General features: G+C 35.9%; 1 protein-coding gene across 1 annotated transcript in view; it reads right to left on the minus strand.

Moving 5' to 3' along the window:
* LOC128994107 (cerebellar degeneration-related protein 2-like) overlaps nucleotides 1–12372 on the minus strand; it is a 133073-nt gene that overhangs the window by 119752 nt on the left and 949 nt on the right. The gene's annotated exons all lie outside the window — the stretch shown is intronic.

The raw sequence follows: 12372 nt of genomic DNA on the forward strand, positions 1-12372 counted from the left end.
TTTTGAAACAAAGGGAACTAACAACACCCTCCAATCCCGGGCATAACTATAATACTGGGTTAAAAATTAGATTGCCTCAGCATAAATTAGAATATTATACAAAGAAAACCACCTATGCAGGATTGAAATTTTTACAATATTTACCAATAAACATCCTGGTATTGTATTTGTAGGTTATTGTACTATTCCCAGCATGAAAATAAAGTAGTGAGATCCATTATGAGTAAAGTTTAAGGCACACAATCCTAGGCAGGAGACAAATTTCAAAAAATTCAAAAAACTTTTAAAAGATTTCTTAGTAAAAAATCCTTTTTATTCATTACAAGAATTTGTAGATAAAACAAAATATTTCATTTGAATTTCCATTTATTTTTCACTAGTGAACCTGTGCGGCTCAATGCCCCGCAAAAAAGATATTAATTTAGAAAACGAATTCATCGTGTTATGTATTGACTCGACGTCGAAAATTAAATTCAGTAATAATAAAGCCTTAGAAGGGAAGCAGTCCAGCCATTTTCTAGCTGTATGCGTATTCTATTTATTAATAAGTTCTCAAGGTTAAGTATGTTATAGTGTAGTTATTTTTTTAAAGATTTTTAAAAACAAATTTAACTAAACATTTTATTATTTCAAACCAATTGGCCAATGTAGCATATATTTAGGGTCATAAAATGCTGCTTGAAGAAAACACTTTTAAAAATAAACACTAAAAAACAATATTTTTATTACAAAAGCAGTTCCATGAATACTACGATGTTAGTCTTAAAGTTACCTTTTGGGATATTACCCTGGTCAGAATTTTCCGTAATGAATATGTGTATCCTATTAAAAGATGTAGCCTTACTTAAAACAACAAATATATATATATATTTGCTCATGACTGAAATTGGTCTGGCTAAGAACAGTGCTGCTTTCTTCTAAGAACAGAAATTATCATTCTTTCCATTTTAAAAGGTAGGTTTGTTTCAGACGGGCAAATTTTTATCCTCGAAATCAAATATGTCCCTACTCACTTGTTCAAGTTAGGACTTTACATTTTACTTTACATTGTTGTTAACCGTTCTGATCACATGAAGCCTTGTGCCATTAATGAGGCCCTTTTTTATGTATTGATAAAATCAATAAAACCACTGCCCCCTTTTATTACTATAATCTGTGTCTTGGCAATCCACTGACCTCTATATTTAAAAAGTCAGTTGGATTTTCTAGATGGGTGTCTCCACCTTCGTCTGTTTTCAAGGACCAACTCTTCTTCCCCTTGGTATACTGACAATTAATTACCTGACTTGTCAAGTTCATGTAGTAATTCATTAATACTGTTAGTTTATAAAGAAAATTAGATAAAAGTTACTTGACTTGGTGCTTTCATAACTGCAAACTCAAAATACACCCACAAGTAAAAAGGAATCAAGATAATGGAAAAAAAAACTATGTTTGTGTAATAACATTATTCACATGAAGTAGATGATTTGTTTGATTTCTCGATCAGCTGTTTCGTTTCTAATGAATTAATAATGTCAAAGATTTGTGATTTTAAATACATCAATTATTATAGTAAAGTTTTCTAATTATGTTAACTTATTCTCAACTAAATTGTACTATTCCCAGCATGAAAATAAAGTAGTGAGATCCATTATGAGTAAAGTTTAAGGCACACAATCCTTGATGGAAATATAGTATACATTAACAGTCATAATACACAGCAATTATTATGTAGTAGACTTTGACTATTTTCAAGTAACAAACATATGTTTCTGTAAATAACAATTATCTCCCTTGTTATCCTTATGGAGAAATACGAAACTTTAAAGGGCCCCAGGGCCTCACTCTCTAATTATTTCCTTAAAAAGAAGGTTTCCTGCACATCTTCATGTTACGCTCTTTCCAATGACACCAAAAACATGTCAATCGGTTCAGTAGTTTCGGAGGAGTAATTGTCACAAAAATCGTGCTTGCGTATTAAATAAGTAAAATATAGATAATGGACATTTGCGTAGATCTATGTTTTAATGTGTATGATTTGTATATAGATTTTGACTCTATTCAGATACATGTATGTTTCATATATGTTATATATTGAATAAAGACTATTTGAATCTTGAATCTTGAATCTTGAATCTCTTGGTGTGTCAATGCTTTGGGAAATAAAACATTTAATATAAAGATTAATTAATAAATACTGTACTATAAATAAATTGGTCGACTTTACAAAATCAATAATTAAATTTGAATTGCTAGAAAAAGGCGATTGGTTGTCGTGAACTAATTATGTCTCATTCGAGGTCGTGACACAATATTTTAGAGCAATAAAGTTTTATGTTTTTCCTGCAGGAATTTCATTTAACATCAGTAAAATGCACAGAGCACTAAATAAGAATTCTTATTTATTGTTCTGTGGTAAAATGATGTCCAGAATAATCTTACAGTGTAAACCCCCCTTGAATTTAATTGCGCATACAACGTTTGGACTATTTATGGTACGGTAAGTACATTCTCCATAGCTCATTAACTTGTATGCTGTATGTTTTATTCAAATTACAAATGTGATGTTTGTTATAATTATGTGTTGCTAAGAGTGTTTTAACACATGACACACGAACAGCAGGTCTATAGTGATCTGCAATTAGACACCTGGAACTCGACTTGGCTGGCGGCAAAGGACACATACCACGACCACGGCTCTGATCACACTCGTATAGAAAGGAGGGGTTCATTAGCTGGCTTATCATTGTTTGTGCTAAAGGTGAAAAATTTTCACCATGTACACAAATTATAGTCTGTAAAATCGACAGGTTCTTGGTCCAGCGTCACCGCTCCACCTCTTAACAAAGGGCTTAAACTACACCCTACATATCCTTCTCTTCAGTTGCTCGTTGTTGTAAATAAACATTTTATCGTTAAATATTTCTAAACTGTTACAAACTGTATAGGCGTAGTAGGCAAACCATTCTCCAAAGCTAGCCTTTCGAGGACAAAAAGTGTTTATTGGCTGTTTATTTAATTGTGCCAGGGACATTGACAAATGTGTTTCTTCGTGCACGTTTTAGTTCTTTTCATGTCGGTTACAAAATAGTGTTGAATGTATCCTAATGTCTTTTTATTGATTTATTTGTAAAATAATCGTTTGAGTAAATACATTTAATCATATGTACAAGTATGAATTTATTTTTATTTTGTGTCTTCGCTGTTAGTATATTAAACTATATTGTTTTACTCTATATGTCAGACCCATCGGTCAGCATCCTTCTCGCAAACACCATTAGTCAAAATATGGTTACATAAATATAGTTTACAATCAGCGACGTGGCTGTAAAGTATATCTCATTATCTGATGGCGCGATACAGGGGCGCCCCGAGCACACCAAGTGCGAAACAAAGGGGAAAGGCAGGGAAAGGCGAAAAAGGGCAGACATTTATCATAGGTAGGTATAATAATTGTGGCATGTAGGGCAGAGAACGGGGATCGTGGTAGAAAAAGATACTGTTCAGTCCGTGACTTTCTAAAGCACTCGGGTCCGGGAATAGTTAGTCTGTACGGTGGCTATGTAGAGTGTTTACTGTGTACCGAGGAGCGACGAGTGGTGGGAGAAGAATATAACATGGGCATATTGTATAGAAGAAAGCTAAACCAGTTTTGATTCTTGTATGATCAATTTTAGATTGATTTTCAGACTTTTAACACAAAATTACGGAAAGTTTTTTTTTTTAAATAAAGAACGTCTGAAATAGTAACTGACACTTACGAAAGCCCTCTAAAATGCTACGAAAGCTTCACTTGTGTGTATAGAAGGTTTAAAAACGCAAGTGTTGTACAACGTGTGGAACATGCCGTCACACACCTAGGTAATGGATATTTTAGTTCCAGGTTTGAAAAGTTAAAATGTAGGAAAATAGTCACAATTACAGTTGGCAAAGGTTCAGGCCGGCATTCGGCAAAGCTCATTGCTGATATCCAACGTGGAACACTTTAGTTTCGTATAAACAACTGATTTTTTGGGGGTTTGGAGTCATCTACACAAGAACTTGTAAAACTTATTTTGTCTTGGGTAGATCTGATTTCCTTTTTCGGACCGCAGCTGATAACGGCAGACAAGTACATTCCCACGATGATTTGGAGGAACAATAAGAGACAATCACCTGCGGGGAGCAAAGAAAGTTGGCAAACACAACACAACACAGCCTCAGCTACAGATTACAGCGAACTGCGTCACACAACATGTGATAGAGACAGGACTGGGAACTGAAACTGAGGATAATATACAGCCTACGACACTACAACCACATCACTCCTCTTATACTGTAACAGTGAAATACACAACAGCCGCCTGATCATCGATATCGGCATCGGTCTACGTGGGAACCCGCCATAGTTCATGTCATGCCATTACGTCAACTAGGTCTCCTTAGAACATACTACACTTTTAGAGAGTGGATGAACTTAGGCTCTTTTATTTGAAACATGAGTTTGCCGTAAATCTTGAGTCTGTGATCTCTGATTTCTATACCCATTAGTTTGCAGTGGCGGTAAGCAACCGCTCGCTGTGTGTGACAAATTTTAAGTAAATTGTAACTAATTTCAACTTCGTGCAACGATCAGTTGAACTTTTAGGTAACAAGTTTTTCCGGTATGAGTGGTGCCTGATAATATGATGTACTTCCACCGGAGCCGCCCCCTTACGGAAGTCATTTCCAACCCCCAGATACCAGATACATCGTGTGTCGTGTCCTTTCCCGCTCGAGTTACCATGGCTGCCTATCTCTACTCTTCAACGGTAAATGGCACCTCATTGTATTGTGTTCAGATCTGCAGGATCGCCGTTTTACTTTCAGCACTTCTTCCGGTCAAGTTTGACTTAGCCGCTCACGTATTCGTGACTCCTCTCAAAGGTCAAAGTTTCAATTACGTACTCCGACGTCGTGCGGAACCCCGACGCGCCGCCGCTCTTACGGAATTTTAAATTTGCACGCTTTTGAAGCTCGAGGATGAATGGCGCTATTAACGCTTGTCTTGTCAACTCGGTGGAGTGTGACGCCCCACAATCGATAATCACTTGGCTGGCGAGCATACGTTATCTTATATTGAAAGCATTGCAGAGTATGATTCCGGTAACTACCTTATATGTGTTTAAACTACAAAAACTCTGAAACTATGATACCTCACTTCTTTGTCACAGTGTATGTAAAACTTCTTCTCTCTAAACTCTAAACGATATTTCAAACCCACTCACAGTTCGTCACTATATATAGTTATATAGAGCAATATTGAAAATACAGTTTCATCGGAATACACATCGAATGTCCTCAAAGAAAAACTTCACCGCACTAGCCCTGTGCTTATGTTGCAGTCTCTGGCTTTACTTATAGGTTGTACAAAACCTATACATTCTTTATGACCCAATTTTTGTCCGGAATGAGGACACCGGTTATGTTCTGTATGTATGTTATGTTATGTTATGTATGTCTCCAGATTGCCACTGGTGGATGTTGATGTTGATCCCTCCTCTCCACTCGGACACTCAGTTATTCCCAACATCCGCTGCCGCCTCCAGGATGAGGACACCGGTTATGTTATTACATCTCCAGATTGCCACTGGTGGATGTTGATGTTGATCCCTCCTCTCCTCTCCACTCGGGCACTCAGTTATTCCCAACATCCGCTGCCGCCTCCAGGATGAGGACACCGGTTATGTTATTACATCTCCAGATTGCCACTGGTGGATGTTGATGTTGATCCCTCCTCTACACTCGGGCACTCAGTTATTCCCAACATCCGCTGCCGCCTCCAGGATGAGGACACCGGTTATGTTATTACATCTCCAGATTGCCACTGATGGATGTTGATGTTGATCCCTCCTCTCCACTCGGACACTCAGTTATTCCCAACATCCGCTGCCGCGTCCAGGATGAGGACACTGGTTATGTTATTACATCTCCAGATTGCCACTGGTGGATGTTGATGTTGATCCCTCCTCTCCTCTCCACTCGGACACTCAGTTATTCCCAACATCCGCTGCCGCCTCCAGGATGAGGACACCGGTTATGTTATTACATCTCCAGATTGCCACTGGTGGATGTTGATGTTGATCCCTCCTCTCCACTCGGACACTCAGTTATTCCCAACATCCGCTGCCGCCTCCAGGATGAGGACACCGGTTATGTTATTACATCTCCAGATTGTCACTGGTGGATGTTGATGTTGATCCCTCCTCTCCACTCGGACACTCAGTTATCCCAACATCCGCTGCCGCCTCCAGGATGTTTGCCGCGTGCTCCTTATTTCTAATAACTTGCTTGGAACTGCTACATCTACTAAATAACATTCCTCACGAGACAACACATGTTTTGCTTTTGTATGCGAAATGCCAATTAGTGGGCGTTTTATTAATGAAGCAACGCCATGAATTAATTATCCTGAATTATACTAAAATATACATGGTATAAATTATTGATTAACAAAAAAAATTAATAGATACAAACTGTTTCCATTGTATGATAAATAATTATGATTCTGTAACCGCAGCTGTATCAACCTACCTTTGCCCCAAATTTTTTCAAGTTAAGCAATAATTCATTATTTTACTAGAGTTCTGTGGAACAGCTAGAAAAACTACATTGTTTACATGTAATTATACTTTAAATAATTGTATTTTTAGATTTTTGTTAACGACGTTGAACTGCTGTACATGTGTTTGGATAATATCTTCAAATATAAATGTGTTTTAGCGAATTTCCCTATAGGGAAGTAGCTATTACCGTAGGTCTCATGGTAAGACCTAAGCCCGGGACCGATTTACTTTTTCATTTTGATGTCCCCAGAGGCCAAAAACACCATTCGTTCAAATTTTTATATATATATATAAATATATATGTCCATCCGCACGATAACTTGAGTAATTTTTTGTCCGATTTTGATAAAATTTGGTTTGAAGGTGTAAGGCGGGATAAACTTGAATGAGTTCGCGAACCAGCATGATCGGACTATGGGAACGGGGGTTTATGGGGGGTTTTATGGGGTAAAAATAGGTTTTTCCCATTTTTGCCCATAAAAACACAAAATTTCACAATTTCTTTTTAAACCATTTTGTAGAGCTTAAAAAAACAAATAATTTAGTATATTGAAGCGTTATTATGCGCCAAATTGTTACGGAGAAAATTCAAAAAAATTGTAATTTTAAAATTCCCATGTTATTCTTATGGAGAATAAGTCGACTGTTGCAGTTTGCTTGTTTATGAACATATTTTGATCGATTTTGGAAAATACTTTTATTTCTTACTAAACTATTATCATTTTATAAAAAAAAATTTTTACCCTCCCTGTTGCAGCAAACCTAAGGTACTTGTTAAACTAATTCTATTTAAATAGGAAATAAATGTGCTATTTTTATGGAGGCATTTTAGTGTAAATCCAATCAGGTCAATGGAAATTCGCTTAGTCTGCAGGTTTGCTGCGGCGGGGGTATTTTTTATACAAAGAGATACCCTCACTGTTCATTAAAAGTAATAATATAGAAAATATATCATTTTGTAATGATATTTTTAATTACTACCACAAACTCTAACATTGTCTTAAAAGCGATTAGGGATATTTAACTATTTCCTAATGTAGACTTGACTTGAAGAACCAAACTTTTACCCTTCCGCGGCCCCTCTCCGTTGTAAAGCACTGGTATAGCGGCTAGTATTGTATAAAGTCAATGGTAGTATTGGCCAAAGATTGGTTTGTTTCGGAATCGTATTTAGTATTCGGAACAAAATACGAGATTAATGTATATAAATAAGGTGGATATTGTTGTGAAATGTGTTTTAAGATTGTAAACAACACATTGACCAAACTTTCGTGCATAAGTTTTGGTCTTGAGTCGTTAAATTAAAGGCAGATAAATTATTTTCGTTAAAACAACACTCATCAAATGAAGACCACGTATGGTAAGCAAATGTTAGCATCATACACCGGAAAGCAGCAGGAAGATAGATTTGGCGATTATGTTGTATAGTTTTTTTTTTCTACAGTTACTCTTCATTATGGGAAACTTTAAACCCGCCGTCTCAGGAAAGTAAAAGCTCGGTATCATGAAGTAAGACCAGAAGGCCGGGACCTGCTAATTAATTGACTCTGGCCAACGACCCTGGCAATGGCGAGAGGTGGAAAGTGAGGCAAGTCATGTTTAACAAATTGTGGCCAATGGACCTGTATCAGCTGGGGGCTGGGAGGCTCTGGACATGTACCCAGTAATGATCCAATAACTCAATACATTAGTCACTTGACTATGATTACCGGGTGCCTCAATTAGCCAAACAAAAATTATTCTCAACTGAACAATTTGTAAGTAGCACGACTGCATGCTAAAAGCGTTGACCTCCCTAGGACTATTTACCATACCGGATTGAATAGGCTAGTATTTACTTATCTGGTACTCCTATAATACTCTTTAACATTTTTATAACGGCACAACACTGTGTAAATGCTTGTATTCCAATCGCTGATCCAGTAAAGCTCAACAGTTCTGGATCCGTCAAATCCTCAGTGGGGTTTAACATGAACTTTGTCCTTTGATAACAAGCCTGATATTCAGTCTGATGACATCGTCGCCGTATCACTTGGAGGGGCTTGGAAAGTGAATACTGTATTTGCAGCTATTGTGTGTTTTTGTTGGTGCGTGATCTAAAATCAATTTATTTCGAAGAAAACCAGCTCAAGTCAGCCAATATCACCAAGATGTCTTCTTCGGCACGTTATTCAGGTTATGTTTGGATTTTGTACGAGTCCTGTACCAATGAAGATAATTAAGGGTCAATAAAAAATCTGGTCCATAAATATGTTTTTACACAGGCATCGATATAGGAATTAAGATTGTAGATGCGAATTTGATATTTGTAGGAAATGCCAATAGTCTAAGGTATTTTGAACCTTAATTTAAATTGTTGTTCTTTTCGGATTTTACCCAACATAAATTGAACAAATATTTCAATTTGAAAATATTCCAGGAAACTTTCAAACAAATATTTAAGAGAACATTAATGCAACACTAAAATGAATTGAAAAATGACAAGCGTGGCAGTCTTTTGTGAACTCATGAGTACATTCTATTTTGTAGCCATAACTTTTCAGAATTTGTTTGCAGTTCCCTGCAGTACCAAGCCTATTAATAATTTCAACTTATTAAATACTTATCTATCTATTACATTATTACAGTAGATTGATAAGTCAAAGTCATAGTTTTGAGTCCTTTTACCAAATAAAAAATAGGCATATGACACATCAAAATAGGGCTTAAATTTTATAGATTTCCGAACATCACTGTTACATTGTATCAACAAACTCCTGCTCTACCGGCCGATTTCCGAAGACTCCTTACAACTAGCGGCTAGTCCCTGCCCACCAAATCTGTTCGGGAGCGAAACTTCTACCCTCCCTCCAGCTGAATTTTTATTCCAGGATTAGTTTTGCCAACAGTTGTCATTTGGAGGCTTCTGATTAACTATCATGAAGGTTTACTAATTGAAAAATTAGTTTTGTTCATAAAATAAAATTATAAATGAAATTAATGAAATTAAACTGTCATAACATAACCAAACTAACCAGACTTGCCGATGATGAAAAGTCGAATGAAGGTATAGTTCTGTTCATAAAATAAAACTATAAATGGCTCAAATTTAATTTTATAATGTTTTAATTATAAAATTTAACTGTCATAACCTAACCAAACCAACCAAACTTGCTGATGATAATGAAAAAATCAGAGACAAAAATATAGTGTCTCAGGTGAGATTCGAACCCAGCTCCTTCAGATTATCAGCCCGGCACTCTATCCACTATACCACCGAGCCTCGTGCCGTATCGTTGCGGTAATGGTGTTCCCTCAGCCAATCAGAACAGCTGGAGGGTAGAAGTTTCGCTCCCGAACAGATTTGGTGGGCAGGGACTAGCCGCTAGTCCGCTACTAATGCTTCCAAAGTTTTCAATGCCTGTATTTAATTAGTTAAATGAAACAGCTGGCCGATGCAATTGTTTCTTTTAGCGAATTTCCCATATAGGGAATAAGCTATTACCGTAGTACTCATGGTAAGACCTGGACCCGGGACCAATTTACTTTTTCGTTCTGAGGTCCCTAGAGGCCAAAAACACCATCCGTTCGAATTCATATATATATATATATATATATTTATTTATTATTTATTTATATATATATATATTTATATATGTGTCCGTTAGCGCGATAACTCGAGCAAAAATAATCCGATTTTTATGAAATTTGGTACAAATGTGTAAATCTACGTTTATTTGAACGAGTTCGCGAACCAGCATGATCGGACTATGGGAAGAGGGGTTTATGGGGGGTTTTATGGGGTAAAAATTGGTTTTCCCATTTTTGATCCTAAAAACATAAAATTTAGCAACTTCTTTCCAAGCCATTTTGTAGAGCTTAAAAAAACAAATAATTTAGTATATTGAAGCGTTATTATGCGCCTAATGGCTACGGAGGAAATTCAAAAAATTGTAAATTTAAAATTTCCATGTTATTCTTATGGAGAAAATTGTAAACTGTTGTAGTTTGCTTGTTTATGAGCATATTGATCAAATTTGGAAAATGCATTCATTTCATACTAAACTATTAACATTGTACAAAAAAACACTATTTACCACCCACCCTGTTGCACCAAACCTAAGTACTCGTTAAACTAATGCTATTTAAATAGGGAATAAATGTAATATTTTTAAGGAGACATTTTAGTGTAAATCCAATCAGGCAAATGGAAATTCGCTTAGTCTGCAGGTTTGCTGCGGCGGGGGTATTTTCACTTATGGGAGGGTGTTTGATGGTGGTTTGTTTAAAAATAGGATGAAAGAATAGTTATTTGTGTAACTAGTGAGCAAAGGCCTTTTGCACTCGTGTTACACTAACTATAAACACGAAATTACAGGTTAAATCGTAGTTATAATAGTCAATCAGCTGATCATAGTATTATTATTAAGTGTTGCCAACCTATTTCCAAGCGTACACGGATTACGTACATAATAAAACCACGCTGTTTTGTGTTATTTGGTTGGAATCATGATGTGCGTCAAAGTATAAACAGTTCGACAAAGTATAAATCGTGCGACAAAGTAAGTAAATGCAGCAATTAGCAGCTTTCTGTACTATAAACAGTGCAAGAAAGCCAACTTTGTCGGGTGACTGTAGGAAAAACTATTTATTACGGGTATTTAGGGAAGCAAAGGTATGACAACTCATTAGAATATAACTTACTACTCAAGACATACAAATTACAGCAACAAATCCAGTCATAAATTTGAAAGCCTTCAAAATGGCCGTCAAATAAAAACCCCTAAAACCCATAATGATCTTATGCACCACAGTTTGAATTAAACTTTCTTTTCATTTGAGTAGAGAAATGCAAAAGAAAACTAAATGACTCTGACCTCAAGGTAGAAGAAGTAGGTGAAATTACACGCTGCATATTATATTTACAAAGAAACATTATTCCCCTTCCATGGTCGACTGTTCTGTATATTCCCGTGCTAATATCCCTGTACTGTATTGTTCTTTGGTTCCGCATTTAATGTCTCTCCAGAAGTAGAACTATTCAGAAAAAAGAAACGTTACAGTAACTCCTTAAAACTCAAATATCTTCCGATGAAACAGACATTTTATAATTTACGAAAGCATTTGATTACAATCCATAGACATTTAGTCGCTGAAATAATTGATGTAAAAGTATGCACGTAAACGAAAATAAGATACACTTTTATGACCTTGCTTAAGTTTAAGTGCTACTTGCACAGAATTTTTATAAATACCGTGGTTCGACGGTTACGCTCACCAATGACAGCAGATAAAATATGATATATAAACAAAATCATATAACTGTATTTTCAAAATAGCTTGTGACAAAGATTTTTCACTTTTTCGCTAACTACTTCTAAAGAAATTAAGATTTTGTCTTTTTTTAAATTGGGATTTAGAAAAATAGTTTTATACCAATTAAACCCCCAGATGTAGTTAGTTTACTTCGAATGTCGGGGCTTAAGCTGGGGCAGCTAGGTAAAATAATCAGTATTTGATCGACAATATTTTCCGCTCTTCAAAACGGTTTGGAAATAAATTATGAAATTTTACTTTTTTAGGGTCAAAAATGGAAAACCCCAATTTTCATCCCATAAACCCGTTCTCATAGTCACAAACATCTACTTTTCCACAGGGAAGGAATAACTTTGAAAAACCGTTATTTAAAAAATAAAGGTCGACCTATACTGTAGTTGCTTATAGCATAGATAAAAGGAGGGCTTTTATCTATGCTTATAGGAAAGATTTACAAATACATGAGTAATCATTTTTACGATTAATTGACTACACTTCTACATAAAAACCT

This window comes from Macrosteles quadrilineatus, unplaced genomic scaffold, assembly GCF_028750875.1.
Source record: "Macrosteles quadrilineatus isolate MER2022 unplaced genomic scaffold, UCM_ALF_1.0 Scaffold_5__1_contigs__length_97177068, whole genome shotgun sequence".
Lineage (NCBI taxonomy): Eukaryota > Metazoa > Arthropoda > Insecta > Hemiptera > Cicadellidae > Macrosteles > Macrosteles quadrilineatus.